Source organism: Mytilus galloprovincialis, chromosome 9 (genome assembly GCF_965363235.1).
Source record: "Mytilus galloprovincialis chromosome 9, xbMytGall1.hap1.1, whole genome shotgun sequence".
NCBI lineage: Eukaryota > Metazoa > Mollusca > Bivalvia > Mytilida > Mytilidae > Mytilus > Mytilus galloprovincialis.
Window position 1 is genome coordinate 3539272 of NC_134846.1, and position 17416 is coordinate 3556687.

The 17416-nt window shown below is 32.4% G+C and overlaps 1 long non-coding RNA gene across 1 annotated transcript in view; it reads right to left on the reverse strand.

Annotated features, from left to right (window-relative positions):
* Window positions 1–546: 546 nt before the first annotated feature.
* LOC143044274 (uncharacterized) overlaps window positions 547–17416 on the reverse strand; it is a 36472-nt gene continuing 19602 nt past the window's right edge. The window contains exons 2-5 of the long non-coding RNA XR_012968614.1: window positions 6316–6391; window positions 5330–5392; window positions 3318–3726; window positions 547–2043 (exon numbers count right to left, since the gene is read on the reverse strand). This is a non-coding gene — a long non-coding RNA (uncharacterized LOC143044274). The remainder of the gene's footprint in view (window positions 2044–3317; window positions 3727–5329; window positions 5393–6315; window positions 6392–17416) is intronic.

A 17416-nucleotide genomic window follows, 5' to 3' on the forward strand; every position in this document is an offset into this window, starting at 1 on the left:
TCAAATGCTCTACACATCGTTTATTTGCTCTTGACGATCATTATGTTTCTTAGACTAATGGCACTATTATTCCTGTTTTCATCAGTTCGTTTTAGATCTACATTAAATGGCAATCAAAATAACTAGTTTACATGCAATTTTAGCAGATTGATTTCACTCTTAGCGTTACATGAATTAGTCCATAAGGCACACTTTAAAATTAGAACAAGCTTAGCAGATAAATAGTGTCAGTGTATTCAGGTTAAACAGACTCTATTTTAAAAGAGTAAAATCCATTTTATTCCTTTTTATAATCTTTTTCAATGTTTACCATAAATTGAATGAAGATTTCATAAAGAAACACACATTTTTTACAACATTCCATGTTTTTATTCTTATAATTGATAAAATTTACATTTATTGTTTGGGAAATTTCCCAAAATATATGAAAGTTTCAAAATTTTTGTAGTATGACAACAAATTATTCGGGAAATGTCCCGAAATCATTCTCAACATTATTATTTATAACATATATGTTGGCAGAGCATTTTAACAAACAGATCTGAAACGCATTTCGGGAAATATCCCGACAAAAATAAACTAAGTACAACATGTATAACACAGATGTCTTCAAATATTTCGGGATTTATCCCGAAAATTCAAATGTATATGCTAGACCTCATGACTAATAATTTCTTTTCACATTTCGGGAAAAATCCCGAAAATATAAATCTAATATCAGACACACACTTGTTACATAGATGTTTTTTACCCATTTCGGGAAAAATCCCGAAATAAAATCTACAAGAAAAAATTATGCATTTTGGTTTTTTAAACATATTGGGGAAAATCCAGAAAAAAAAAATCATTCAGATTTTACAACACATAATTTTGATACATTAAAAATAGTTTTTACATAAATTTGTTTCCAACATTTGTTAAAATTTTAATTCATAAAAAATATGTTTATAACCATACTTTTCATTTCTTTTAAAAAAATAAGTAATTTCTTAGAAATAAAAAGGTTACTCTATACTGCATCCCTTTTGTCATGCTTCAGTAATTCCCTAAATATAATATCAACCAAATTTGTCCCACAAAAAGGGGGGCCTATGCATCCTCTAAATCCTATTTATAAGTGGTCGATATTAAACTGGCCTAAGCATAAACTTTAACATATAAACAGAAAACTGCAAAAGATTATAAGTTATAAAACCATGATTTAGCGTTCAGGATTATTAAAATCCCTAAGCACATGCATTGTCCAAAAGCTTATTCAACTGCATATAAATTATCCCTGACCTACTTTTAGTGGTTCTCCTTAAACTGGACTTATCACAAATATTTCAGTGTAAACAAAGGAAATTTTCAAAGTCAATATGCTATTACTGAGAGGCTGGTGAGGAGGGCGATGCTCTATGGGATTGAGATATATATATGTGTGTCCATAACACATTATACTCTGCTTCCACAATCAGATTTCCATGTTCAGTAACTTATTTGTAATTGTTTAAAAAACACTGACTTAAATGAACACTTGAAAGTACAAAGTGTCAAGTTTATTTGACCATTACATCATAGTAAACTATTGTACACAAAACCTTAACCTTCTCTACTGTTGTACATCTTGAAAACAAAATAATTGATAAAAACTAGTTTCAACTCATTATTTCAAATGCCAATGAAATTTTAAAATAGGACTGAAAAAAAAACTCAAACTCAAAAATATTCAATAATGTAGCCTAATTTAATTTTCCTAATTTGCACATTTTTTTTGTCACAGAAAACATGGAAGAAACTATCTTTAATTATGTTTTCTCTAAATTTCTTTGATATTCTCCACAGCAAAATATAAAAATTAAAATACTGTTCTAAAGTAAAATACATGTACTTTTAATATTACAAATACATACAATAAAATATAACTACAAATCATAGTATACATGTGAATAAATCTTCATAGCATGTGCAATGTTTGTTATATTCAGATGGAATTATTACATATTAATATAAATTGATCTGTTTCTTTACTGATGCCTAGCTTTCTCTTCCTTTCACTCCTGCCTATAAGAGCAAAGTAAATTAACATTTAATAAAATATAACAAAAACTTTCTATTCTGCTGAACATGCTGAAAGTAAATATTAACTGTGAAATCAACAATTTTGATTATGTTGATAGGTTGAAATTAAGACTATAACCATTTGACATTTATAATAAAACTTCTTTTCCCCCCTGACCATTTTGATTGCCTTGTGGGACGTTTCACACAATCAACATGATCATAATGTACATAATGTTTTTGACATTTTTATAAATAAAGATAGTATAGCCAATAAGTTTTCAAAATTATTTAGCGTAGAGTTGTGTTCTTTTCCCTTTTTCCAATTTGAATGTGCCTGGCAACCTGCATTCTTTTATGTTACTTTTTTCTTTTTACAAACACTGATCGAGATTTAAAAGGGGAGCAATATTGAGTTAGCATATATATGTGACTTAATAAACAGATTAAAATCCTTAAAACAATATGTTTTATCTGTATGAACATGATGAACATTATGGATTATTTATTCCTTTTAGAGTTTTCTGAATAAATAAATGATGAATGGGTCCATGGGACACAGATTATGCCCCTGCTTGCATTTAACATTTTAAAGGGTCATAAATCAAGAATGGTAAAAGTGACACACAGTACCCAAATGAGTACTTGATCTGATTTTTGTGGTAATAAGCATTGTGTTTAAGTTTCACTACATTAGGTTAAGCAAACTTAAGTTTATAGTGAACTAAAACAAATAAACAGATGTGCCATGTGAACATGATACCTCCGTCTCTTTTTCAAGAATAAAGTTCAATAACTTCTTCATAAAATTGAGAATGGAATTGGGGGAAATATGTCAACAACCTGACCAAAGTGCAGACAACAACCGAAGTCCACCAATGGGTCTTCAACACAGTAAGAAAATCATGCACTATAAGTGTTTGTCTTTTCTCTTTTTTTATATAGATTAGACCGTTGGTTTCATGTTTGACAGCTGGTTTCACAATAGTAATGTTTTGGGTCCTTAAATTAATAATAGCTTACTGTTTGGTGTGATCCAAGGCTCTGTGTTGAAGACTGTACTTTGACCTTAGGAGTATAATTGTTTTTCTTTTTCAAATTGTGACTTGGATGGAGAGTTGTCTCATTGGAAGTCATACCACTTCTTCTTATATCTAAACTTATGTACAAACATACAAGGATAAAACTTAATGCCCCCTCCGCTACGACGGGCATAACAAAAAGCATATATATATATAGAGAAGCAGGACTCTTATTAAGACTGAATATTACAGTACCTTATTCTGCATTCTTTCATCTTATCCCCTGATTGCTGACATGAATGGTTCTTTATTTCTTTTACTTCCAGGCAATTTTGGTATGAAAGCACCATATTTCAAGTTAAGTGTATCCATGGTTTGTCCTGGGCGTATTTTGATAAAAATGATAGATGTTGACCGCATCTTTTGGTGTATCTCTTGTAAAACAATAATGCAAAGCCTCTGTGTGTTGTTTAAAATTACAAATCAAAGGAATTAACCAGTAAAATAAATTGTATTATAATTTCACTTCTGAAATAATCCTGACCGGTGACTGTACAGTTTCAGCATATTTTCCTTTGTTCTTAATTTTTCTGATATTTAGCTGAAAGCAGGATCAATGAAAATCTTCATGTGTGTGGCCAACAGGTTCTTACGACCAGAGAACCTGAAAAAAATAATCTGTTGAGGTCATGACTAGTATCATTTATTTATCCATTAATGAGATAGAGCTTTGTTAGAATATTGAAAGGTGGAAGCAGTATAATTACTTTAATACACTAAAATATGTAATAAATAAAACAAGAATGTGTCCATGGGACACAGATGTCCCTGCTTGTAAATATATCTCTAATATATATCCTTTTTCAATAATTAAAAAAGTAACATATTCATGATAATATGAGAATGACGAAAGTGACTTGATCAGTGTTTGGTGTTAACAAGCATTGTGTAAACATTTCACAACACTTAATGGTTGATACAAAGTAAAGTTAAAGTGCAGTTTGGGATTTGAACAAGTTTTCAATTACTACAAGTTCCCGTAAATCCCTGATATTCTTTAATGTTTTTTTTTTTATTGCAGTACAGTAATAATCTGATGGTTCAAGAGAGCACAAAACCACAACAACATGTTTAATGTTTATCAAAATATCATTTTCCTTTGTTTTTTCTTAAAGGGGCACTAGCTACGAGATGCATAAAAATTTAAAATATATGATTTTTTTTTGTTCAATCAATAATAAAAGTGAAATAGTGAAATGATAATTTGCTTTAAACACCCAAAATGGTTCAATTTTGTCAAATTAAGCTAAATAATATTGATAATGACTGATTCACTTGCAAGTGAATTAGTCAACCTCATTAAATCCGTATTCATGTGAACTTCAATTTAACCCCTTAACAAGAGATGGACAATGCATGCTTTGTACGTGTACTGTTTATTTAAAAGGAAAGGAATGTCAACATTGAATGTGAAACAAAGGTAAATCCTTTGATGACTTATTCGATCCACTAAAAAGCTTTCTTCTACATGTAAAAACGACGAGAAACATATATTTTTAATCTATAAAATAAAATTAAACAGACATATAAAATTCAAATGCATGTGTTGGCTTAATCTATTTATATCTAACCATTAGGTATAGTTATGTTTACATCACTTATATGGTCATCTGAGGTCAACTCGATATTTAATTAGATGGAGTCTAGACTAAAATACACACGAAACGAAACTGCATATTATTGACTCTAATTGCTCTGTAAACTGCTTATTTCACACTTTTGATAGTTTGGATAAATGTTTTACATTGTTATAAATAAAATATGAAAATTTGAGTCAAATCGGTGACCATGAATTTGACAGCTAGTGCCCCTTTAATATTATAAAACCAGAAGAAAAATAAATTTTCATATCTTGCCCTGTTAACGAGTTGTAATAAAATTTATTCATCAACATGATCAAATACACTGGATAAGAATCTGTTGGTAGTGCTCTGAGGTTAAATAATTGACTTATTTTCATAGGTTTATGACCACTGACCAGCTATAACAATAATGGCTATAGAAAGTTGAGGCTCCAATGGACCTTTATCGCTCACCTGATATTCTCATTTACAATTGATGCATGAAATAATGCAACTGTTATACTTTTGCTTTAGTTTCAGAGATATAAGTAAACACTGCATTTTCCTCCTATTTTCTATTTTTAGCCATGTATGCCATGTAGGTTGTCAGGGTCATCAAACACATTTAAAACTATATATACATACCCATATGATGAGTGTGGCCAAATTTAGGTAGATTTGTCTCAGTTGTTTCAGGAGACGACTTTTCTAAAAGATGAAAAAAAAATATAAAAAATTATTCATTATTTATTCCTTTCAAAATTCTCTGAATAAATAAATGTCATGATTGGGTCCATGGGACACAGATTATGCCCCCACTTGCATATAACTTTTTAAAGAAAAAAAGAAAAAAAACATACAATAGATTGTATACAATATGCGAATTAAAATATTAAGGTACAATGTAATGTATGTGCCTGTTCCAAGTCAGGAGCCTGTTATGCAGTGGTTGTCAATTGTTGAAGTGTTACATATTATTTTTACTCATTTTTTGTACATAAATTAGGCCGTTAGTTTTCTTGTTTTACATTTGTCATTTTGGGGCCTTTTATAGCTGACTATGCAGTATGGGCTTTGCTCATTGTTGAAGAGGGTACAGTGACCTTTAGTTTTTAATTTCTGTGTCATTTGGTCTCTTGTGGAAAGTTGTCTCATTGACAATCATACCACATCTTCTTTATATATAAAGTTAAGTACAACATTTAAAAGTGTTGACAATGGTTGATGTTAATTATATTAGATTTTCTTGAGGAGACTAACTAAAATATGATTTTATTAGGGCTTGGATCCCACTAACATTTTAATCCTGCTATCTTCTGTGCCTGTCCCAAGTCAGGAACCTGGACAATCAGTGGTTGTTGTTTGTTGCTGTGTTGCACATTTGTTTTTAGTTATTTTATTTGTATATTAATATTAAGGTCATTAGTTTGGAATTATTTTACAATTGTAATTTCAGGGCCTTTTTTATATATGACTATGCAGTATGATCATTGCTGAAGGCTGTACTATGACCTATATATATATAGTTAACTGACCGACGGAGGGACAGGTGTAAAACAATATATGCCTGTCAACTTTTTCTTACAATTTCATACATTTCCCATATCATTGACTATTTTATCATTACTTACATCTGTCCATTATTATACTGTCTTTTAGGTCACATTGCATTTCAAGCTGATGTTCAATTCTTGCACAGTTGTACACCTAGAAAAAAAATATGCAAAATTAAGATAAAACAGTCTTGTGTTACTGTCACACTAGTTTAGATAGAGAGTCGTGTGAGTTTCTAACAGAAAATTTACAACACATCAATGAGAAATTGAAACAAGAGGCTCTCAAGAGCCTGAATCGCTCACCTTAATTCTTTTGGTTAAATCTCTCATCAATGATTATTTTGGCTTTTCAATTTGTTTAAATGTTTTTTGGATCGTCCTATTTTCTTCAAAAGCCAAAACAAATAATCATTTTCTCCTATGTTCTATTTTAGCCATAGGAGCTATGTTTCTTGACATACAAGGAAATAAAATATAAAATTTATACTAGATACTCTGAAACTCATTTAACCTAAGTTTAACTGAAATTGATACAGCAGTTTCAAAGGAGAAGATTTTTTAAAGTAAGTCAACATGATGAACAAATTGTGAAAAAAGTCTTTAAAGAGCAATAACTCCTTAAGGGGTCAATTGACAATTTTGGTCAAATTGACTTAATTGAAGATCTTACTTTGCTGAAATGCTGAACATTATTCCTGTTTACAGTTTATCTCTATCTATAATAATATTCAAGATAATAACCAAAAACAGCAAAATTTCCTTAAAATTACCAATTCAGGGGCAGCAACCCAACAACGGGTTGTCTGATTCATCTGAAAATTTCAGGGCAGATAGATCTTGACCTGATAAACAATATTACCCCATGTCAGATTTGCTCTAAATGCTTTGGTTTTTGAGTTTGAGATTAAGCCAAAAACTGCATTTGACCCCTATGTTCTATTTTTAGCAATGGCGACCATGTTTGTTGATAGATCATAACTTCGGATACAATTTACAAACTAGATACCCTAAGGAACATTCAATTAAAGTTTGGAAGTATTTGGCCCAGTAGTTTCAGAGGAGAAGATTTTTGTTAAAGATTACTAAGATTTACGAAAAATGGTTAAAAATTGACTATAAAGGGCAATAACTCCTAAAGGGGTCAACTGACCATTTCCGTCATGTTGACTTATTTGTAAATATTACTTTGCTGAACATTATTCCTGTTTACAGTTTATCTCTATCTATAATAATATTCAAGATAATAACCAAAAACAGCAAAATTTCCTTAAAATTACCAATTCAGGGGCAGCAACCCAACAACGGGTTGTCTGATTCATCTGAACATTTCAGGGCAGATAGATCGTGACCTGATAAACAATATTACCCAACGTCAGATTTGCTCTAAATGCTTTGGTTTTTGAGTTATAAGCCAAAAACTGCATTTGACCCCTATGTTCTATTTTTAGCAATGGCGACCATGTTTGTTGATAGATCAAAACTTCGGATACAATTTATAAATTAGATACCCTAAGGAACATTCAGTTAAAGTTTGAAAGTATTTGGCCCAGTAGTTTCAGAGGAGAAGATTCTTGAAATAGTTTACGACGACAGACGACGACAGACGACGGACGACAGACGACGACGGACGCCAAGTGATGGCATAAGCTCACTTATCCCTTCGGGACAGGTGAGCTAAAAAGTAAATAAAACTATACATTTGTCATTTTCGCTTTTTAGGTTACATTAGTGCATTAGCTGCCTTATGTTTACATGTTCACAAATCAGTATCCAGGAGAAGAGTAAATATATAGAGGCTCTGCATCCTCCCCCTGAAATGTTGTGTTCTTAAGGAAACCAGGTGCTTTTTCCAAGTTAAGAAAGAGTTTTAAAACTATCCATGCATGTCCTCACATCTAATTTATAAAAGATGATTAAATTGATCATTGTAATATGTACATTAGTGGCAAGGTTTCGGTGCAAAATATAGTTGACATGCATTTTGTGTCCGGACACATGGACACAACGATAAATTACAAATATTAAATATAGTAATTCAGTTTAACATAGATGCTTGATTTAATATAAATGACCAAATGACAAATGACACAATTGAAATTTCAATCAGATTCAATTTTCTTAAATAAATAAATTATACTGCAAATCTCTCATGTCTCTGTTTGCATTGTGTTTATAGGCACCGGACACATCCATATAGAACACCAATGGCTATACTAATATTTAATATTTAAATCATGCCTGGATAAAGGTGTGCTATATTCAAGATATAGAGTGGATTAATCGTCAATATAATACAATATTATACCCTTATATGAAGTATGAAAAGGGACAAACTTGCGTTGACCAAATTCTTGCAACTTTTACTGTAATGAACTTAAAATACGCAATGCGCAGGCGCACGTACAATCTATTTATCCAGGGTACAGGGGAACCACTTGAAGGTGTAGAGCCGACTTTTAAATTGGTCCTCAAGACTATTGATAATAAAATCAAATGGCAATGCAACTATTTCAAAGTAAGAATATATATTATATTCCTAGACAATTATCAGATATCTATGCGTATTAGACGTTTCACACTCGCCTGGCGTTAATGTTCATAATTATAGCGAAAAAATGGGGGAAATAAAATATTTATAGCAGTATATGTAGTATAACACTAAATGATATAAAATATTTTAGTATAACACTATTTCATACTACTAAAAATATTTTATTTCCTCCTTTCTTTCCGCAATATTAAAGAAATTGTCAGGCGGCTGTTGCATATCTGTCAACTGACCTGTATCCTGTGGGTGTTTCACAATTCTGATGGTTACCCGTGATACCCGCTAGTCGTTAAATAACCCAGGAATTCCGAAAATGATCCGTTTTCATTATGATTCCTAAGCCATCAGACTGATTTCATAAGTAATTTTCCTTTGAAATACGGCGGCAAATTCGTAATTCTAGCTACCATGAACAGGAAGGGCCGTTTAACTATAGCTGTGTGTGCTGTCAAATTAACTGACCCATTAAATGTATGGCTTCACTTGACAGCTTTGGTGTCAAACACACTAATTACCTTAGCGTTAGGTCGTAAATAAATTGTGTATTTCAAATATAAAAAGAATATGTGGTATGCGGATTGCCAATTCCGACCGTGCATGCGAGGACTGTATAGCCAGTCAAGGTCGTTAACCACTTCCATTTGTTGGATTGCCAATGAGACAATTCTCCACAAGAGACCAAATGACACATAAATTAGGTTACCGTACGGTCTTTAACAATGAGTAAAGCCCATACCGCATAGTCAGCTATAAAAGGCCCCGAAATGACAATTCAAAACATAGATGTAAAAACAATACAAACGAGAAAAATAATATAACGGCCTAGTGTATGTACGAAAGTGGTTTACAACAATTTGAGTTACTTCCTCTTTTTGTCACCTTTCAAAACAAACTCCTTGAATTTACTTTTATATAATTTGTAAAATAGACTAAACGAATTCAAAACAAATTGAATTTAAAATACATATTACTTTTCATTATTTTTCTACCTTAGTACAATTACAGCGTCACGTAGAACACCACATGCTGGATGTCGGCTATGCTTGACATGGGGTGGCGGTTTCGAGCGGAGAAAAACGATCCCGGCAAGTTCAAGTACCAACATTTTTTTTTTTGAGAGTTGTTAGTACCAAATAATATATTGTACGGAAGGAACCGAACCGTAATCTGTTTCCTGCAAGTAATAGTAGACGTTTCCAGTGGCCTGTTTTCTCAATGACCTCTCCCTAGTTCTTCAAATGCAAGTTTCAGGATTAAATAATTCTTTTGACGATATTTTCATGTATAATTTACTAAGAAATGAAGTCCAATCATGGAATTTAACCAAATGCCAGCTTAAGGATGTATTCTTCTGACATTTCAGTCTCGTTCAGTCTCACTGAAATCTCGTTCTAGAATTATTTCCAAAACATGTGATATAAGTGAAAAATAGCAATGAATTTGATAATTATCATATAATCAAACTTAACTCTGTGAAAGAATTGTGTATTTCTAATAAGAAGTTTTTGAGTAATGAAATTTTCAAATTTTATTACGAATCAAGTTAGTCTTTTTTAGTGAAATTTTGAGAAAAATGGTAGAGGGGTACACAAAAATAATTTACCAGAAACATAAACATTCCATATAACTTTTTCTTTTCAAATTTCATAGATATGTATTTTTTTAATCATTTATAACAAGAGAGTTGAAAAAATATGCATTTTGTTCTTTAAAGAGAGAAAAATCAAAAATTTACGAAATTGTCAATATGGAAAATTTGACATGAAAAAGCATCAAAGTCTGATAAAACTTTCTTACATTAACACCTACCTATAGTTTTTGTGAGTTGAATTTACTCAGATTGGTCCCCTTCATCTTTATTGAGAGTATGAAAAAAAGTTTAATTGTGGAACTGTGATTTTTTTCACGATAGTAGCCCAAAAATGGGTAAAAACTGATTAAAAATGGAAAAATCTTCAAAATTGCGTACTTTCAGAGGGCTGTAGCAAAAAAAAGAAGCGCACCACCATATGATTTTTTCTTCACCAATTTGTTCGGGTGGGGGACAGAATGATTTCATATATGAATATAGTTGCCTGGTAAGAGCTGAAAAATAGGCATGATTAGCGTTAGATTGAAATGAATAATAATGTCCTCCCTTCCCTTCCTCATCCTTCATTTATAAATTTAAACTGACCACCACGGAATAGCCCAATAGTGTTGAAAGTAGCTACTCGACGAATTCTCAATCTCTTCTCGAGTGACTTGCTTCTCGGTCCTTACTCGATTGTTTTTGACATGTCAAAAACTCTCGGGTAGATAGTCAGATCGATGACGAGTAGGGTAGACTTACCCGAACATCCTTGTCGATTGATTCAGACCAGTCTCCCGATCACGTAATTTGTCTTGATCGGGCTTAATCGAGTTGATCTGATCGGCAGTGTGAACCTAGCTTTAGTCTAAACGACGCCATGTTTTTTATGTGCCTCTGCCGTCTTAATAGCCTATCAAAAAAGAAGAGATAAAAGAGAGCCAGAAGATCTTCCAAATGCAAAAAAAAAACAAAACAGAAATAGACTTCTTCTGGCTCACTTCCGAAGAACAAAAAAAAACAAAAAACGCGACCCATGAATATGTATTCAAAAACGCCTTGCCCCTATATATTTCCCCAAAAAATGGCATTATCAAATATATAAATAAAAAACAGATAAGGGGCGGGACCAAACCTATAGAAAACATAATGAAGAAATGATGAAATATACAGAATAAGTTAATTGATTTTTGGTTGCCTTGTGTCCAGTGGAAAATATGTCCCGTATGTTTAGGAGAAATATAATAGAGATCAAAGGATAAAGAATCGAGTGAAATGGTAAAAACTAAATGATATAGAATTATAGTAACGATCTTTGATATGAAACCCTCCCCTCACACACACACACCATAACCAGTACTGCCAATACTCGCATATATACATCTCTATACAAATATCTAAATTTGAACTCCCCCCCCCCCCCCCCCACTAAGACACTCTGAGGTTTTCTATCCGCTCCTGTTATATGTGTCTTATTATATACATTTTGTACGGGTCTAGATGATAACTAAACGTACAATCATATAATTTGTTGGATACCTAATTATATTATATACTGTATCACAAAATAAACTTGTATACCCCCTCCTCTCCCAATGCAGTATTGAAAAGTAAATCATTTAAAAGTCCTGAAGATAAAATATTTTTTGATATATGCTCTGTATACTTATTTAAACAATGACATATAGTAATTATTGAACTATACTGTGGGGCTTGAAAAAAGTCTATTTAAGGGATTCGGAGACGAGAACAATAAAAAAAACTCAGCAACGAAACCTAAATGTAAAATGATGTACGGCATAATACATGAGAGCACATATTATAGATAGAATTAAATATGAAGTGCATGCCTCATACAGTGAAGTCCTATGTCATAGAACTATTGTAACATGAGTTAGTAACTGGTTCCAATTTATCCTGAAGTGTCTGTATTAAAGAACTAGTTCCGGAGTATATTTAGCTTATGTCTCTACTTGTCACGGGGTCTCTGGTTCTGCTGTTGTAATTAGGTGATTTTTTTTTCTTCATGTAGCAAAAAAAGAGGTGGCTTAGTTCAAATAATTATAACTTCCTGGAAGGCTTTTTATTCTTTTTTCATGTTTGCCCTCCTGCAACGTCTCTGAGGATCAAGAAAAGTAAAAAATAATATACATGTAGCACAAAAGAACGTCATGATAACATGTATCTGGACTTAGAAGGGGGAAAAGGGGGGGGGGGGGGCAGCTATGTATATTTTTTTTATTTCAATTAGTAGACTGTAGGGGAGTTTCTTCAGAAAAGGTATTTATTGGAGATTTTTTTGCAATGCACGCAGGCATCTGTTTCTTTCCATGAACATGTTGTGTACTGGTCACTCGCATTTTTTGCTCTACCTGGCCGTTATTGGCATTAATTGCCAGTGCACGAACTCGCACGAACACCAAATTTAGTTAGAGGGGCGGTATTCTGACGCGTTTTTTTTTAATTCTTGGTCACTCAAGTTTAGAAAGAAAGGGGAGAAAATCCAATCACAAACGCTGTTGCAAATTTGACCTAAAGGCGTCAAAAATTTTCCCATGATGCAATTATTGATCATTATTGCATATAAATAAAAAAAAAACTATTATACCAATTGCATGAATAGAAAATATTGCATTCAAATGACATTTTATAAAATGGAATAAAACATATTGCATTTGAATGAAAATTATACCATTTGAATGAAAAATTATACAATTTGAATGAAAAAATATAACATTCAAATGAAAAAATATTGCATTTAAATATAAAATATTGCATTTAAATGAGAAATATCGAATTTTTGCAACCAATACCATGCCATATTAAACGGAGTGTCTATTCATCCGGCTAGCCGGACGAATAGTTTAAAATCTCTATTCGTCCGGCCATCTGTTTGCGGATTGCTCAAATGTTCAATATCAATAAAGTATCATGTGACGCGGAAAGTGTCCCGGATGAGGTGTCGGATAACACGCGGTGTCGGATAACACACGCGCGTATGCAATGGACATTTTGAGAATTGGAGATCGTAATTTATATTTAAAGATGTTCTAGAGAAAACTAGAGAGAATGTGATTGCTTTAAACAAATGTCTATAGGAGTGATTCCAGAACAATAGCGTATACATGTCAACTGTGAGGAATAAGCCTTAATTGAATTAAAGTGAAATTGATGATTTACCCCCTTTACCTTATGGAGGCAAAACGCATTCGGGAAAAATACTATATCAAACTTGCTTGGATGCATTGTATTTTCAAGTTATACTACAACGGAGATCTATGACCATTCTGATATGCCCAGACTGGGAATAAGACACCAGGGTTGGGGGATCCCCCCTTTTTTCTGTTGTATCTAATATACATTTTTTTCTAAAACAAATCTTATCTAAAACACAATGCTACTTTTGGGGACAGGTTACACGTGCCTACCATTTCTCTAATTTCCTATGAATTAAAAATCGCCGAACAATTTAGTAAATAAGTGAAGAATTGTGCATAATCATATGAGGACCTTACTTAACCAAACTCCACAGAAACAATAAACTATTTATATTACAGGAAATATTAATTCATAGGCAGAACAACAAAAGAGAGAATCCCCCCCCCCCCCCCCCAAGTACCCAAAAAATGGATGGATGGATGGCCATCTTTTTCAAGACAGTCAAATAAGAATGATAACCGTTAAAAAATATTTTGTACAGAGTCAAAATATTATCATAAATTTGATTGTATGATCTATATTTAATAAAGCCATTGCATATTGATACACAAAACTATGAATAGAATCAATACACATATTGGAATACAAAAGATCATGCACATTAAACCACTAAAGCCCTATTCCTCAGAAAATATATGCGCACATAGAATATTAGAATTAAAAAAAGTCTGAAACTTATTTCTTTTTTTTCAGAATGACTTCTTTTTTTATAAGTTTTATATAGAAATAGGACTGTGTCCAGCTGTGTCCACCTGTAGCCAGCATATTTTATAAGTTTTATATAGAAATTGCGTTGTGTCCCCTTGTGTCCGCCTGTGTCCCCTCATTTCTAGAAGTTTTATATAGAAATAGCACTGTGTCCAGCTGTGTCCACCTATAGCCAGCATTTTTTAAAAGTTTTATATAGAAATTACGTTGTGTCCACTTGTGTCCGCCTGTGTCCCCTCATTTCTAGAAGTTTTATATAGAAATAGCACTGTGTCCAGCTGTGTCCACCTGTAGCCAGCAAATTTTATAAGTTTTATATAGAAATTGCGTTGTGTCCACTTGTGTCCGCCTGTGTCCCCTCATTTTCAGAAGTTTTATATAGAAATAACGTTGTGTCCATCTGTGTCCGTCTGTAGCCAGCAGTTTTCATAAGTTTTATATAGAAATTACGTTGTGTCCACTTTTGTCCGCCTGTATCCCCTCATTTCTAGAAGTTTTATATAGAAATAGCACTGTGTCCAGCTGTGTCCACCTGTAGCCAACATTTTTTATAAGTTTTATATAGAAATTACGTTGTGTCCACTTGTGTCCGCCTGTGTCCTCTCATTTTTAGAAGTTTTATATAGAAATAATGTTGTGTCCAGCTGTGTCCACCTGTAGCCAGCATATTTTATAAGTTTTATATAGAAATTACGTTGTGTCCACTTGTGTCCGTCTGTAGCACCCCATATTCAGAAGTTTTATATAGTAATAACGTTGTGTCCAGCTGTGTCCACCTGTAGCCAGCATATTTATCAGTTTAATATAGAAATTACGTTGTGTCCACTTGTGTCCGCCTGTAGCCCCCATATTCAGAAGTTTTATATAGAAATAACGTTGTGTCCGCCTGTAGCCCCCATATTCAGAAGTTTTATATATAGAAATAACGTGTCCAGTTGTGTCCACCTGTAGCGCCCATATTCAGAAGTTTCATATAGAAATAACGTTGTGTCCAGTTGTGTCCGCCTGTAGCCCCCATATTCAGAAGTTTTATATAGGATTAGAACTGTGTACAGCTGTGTCCACCTGTAGCCAGCAGATTTTTAAGTTTTAAATAGAAATAACGTTGTGTCCAGCTGTGTCCACCTAAATCACAAGTTTTATATAACACTGGGCTACTGTAACGACTATAATCATGATAATAGACATTGATTGTTTATCTGTTTATATAGTTATATATATGCGTGTCCATGTATCCCCGGACACAAAATGCATGCTAACTATATTTTGCACCGAAAATAGGACATATCTAAATATGTATCAGAGTGAGAACTTCTCAATGTTCATTTTTTTTTTGGGGGGGGGGGGGGGGGTATTTATTACCCTAATTTAATATTTCTATTGTCTTTAATTAAGTAACTGGGACCTACAGTACTGAGGATAAAATTTTCATATCTCTTCATTTATATACACAAATTCTAATGTTTCACATCCTGGGGGATTAAAACCGAGATTAAAACCCATGAAATTGAAATTTTTCTGACATAATTGACTTATAGTAGTAATTGGGAATGTAAACATGTAATAATGTTTTCCCAGTAGGTAGTTTAACCAAACTTAAGATAGACAAGACATAATAAATCTATTATACAATATACACAGCATGCACATGACATGTGCTCCAATCATAATGATGAACTGAGTCCATACTGTCCCTTTAACATGTTTAACAAATAATGCAAATTTTTTTTTATTAAGATTCTGTGATTTTTTTAAATTTTATAAACATTCTTATAGTTTGCTTGAAATAAATATAAGTTATATATACTTAGTCATCTGTAGAATTTTTTTATTAATGAAAAAAAAAAGAATTAGCTTAACTGATTAATCAATATTTAGGTCACAAGGCTTTTTACATACCTGTCAATTGACCCGTATTCTGCGGGTGTGACCCGAGATTTTCACAATTCTGAGGGATAACCCGGAACACCCGCCGGGTCATTGAAATAACCCGGGAATTCCGAAAATGACCCGATTTCACCCGTATTTCTTAGCCTTGAGATTGATTTCATAAGTAATATTCCTTTGAAATACCGGCAAATTCGTAATTCTTCCATGAACAGGAAGTTCATCTAGCTATGTAAACTGTCAAATTAAGTGACCCATTAAGTGCATGGCTTCACTTGACAGCTTTGGTGTCAAACACACTGTTAATTAACACCAATTACCTAAGTAGCTTTAGGTCGTAAATAAATTGCACCATCGGTTTACAAACTGAACTAGAGTTACTTCCCCTTATTTGTCACCATTCAAAATTATTCCTTATATTTACGTTTTATGGGTGAAAAAGATTAAATCATAAAAATATAAAATTCAAATACATATTGAAAAATAACTTTTCATTATTTTTATACCTTTATACAATTTTTAAAAAAAAGTTGAAAATTATTTTTTACATTTATACTTCCTTTAACTGTATTACTATATTTTATCATAGTCTAATTTCCTTGTTAAATGAAAAATACCGACCGTGCGAGGGCTGTATAGCCAGTCAAGGTGGTTAAACACCACCACATATATAAATGAGAAATATTGTGGATGAAGGCTATATAGTCAATAGTCTCAAACATTTAAGAATTACATTGAATTCTGGTGTTTGATAATTGTAGTATTTTTCTCAAAAAGTAAAGCTCATCAGACTGAGTTACACAAATTTATAAAAATCTTTAAAAGTGCAATGAAATAATATTTAATAAGATTTAAAATGACTGAACAAAGTGAACATGCATTGATGTTATGGTATCTTTGATATACATTATAAGAAAATGTACCATAAATACTGAAATTCAGCTCGAAAAAGTTCGTACGCGTTATGACCTGAGATTTGATTCTTCAATGCAGGTCATGACCTGCATTTTCATCGTCACAGGTTGACAGGTATGTTTTTACCCTGATGATCGAAGCTTGTCTAGAAATTGCTTCAGATTACTTTTCAGCAAATAGAACAGTTTTGAACATTCAAAAAGTCCCAAGTACATGTAAATATTAATGACACACATTTTTGATGACCAACAATGTATGAAGAAATTTTCAAAGAACATAAAAATAAAAAACACAAAAAAAATCACATTATAAATCGAACACTGTCAGTC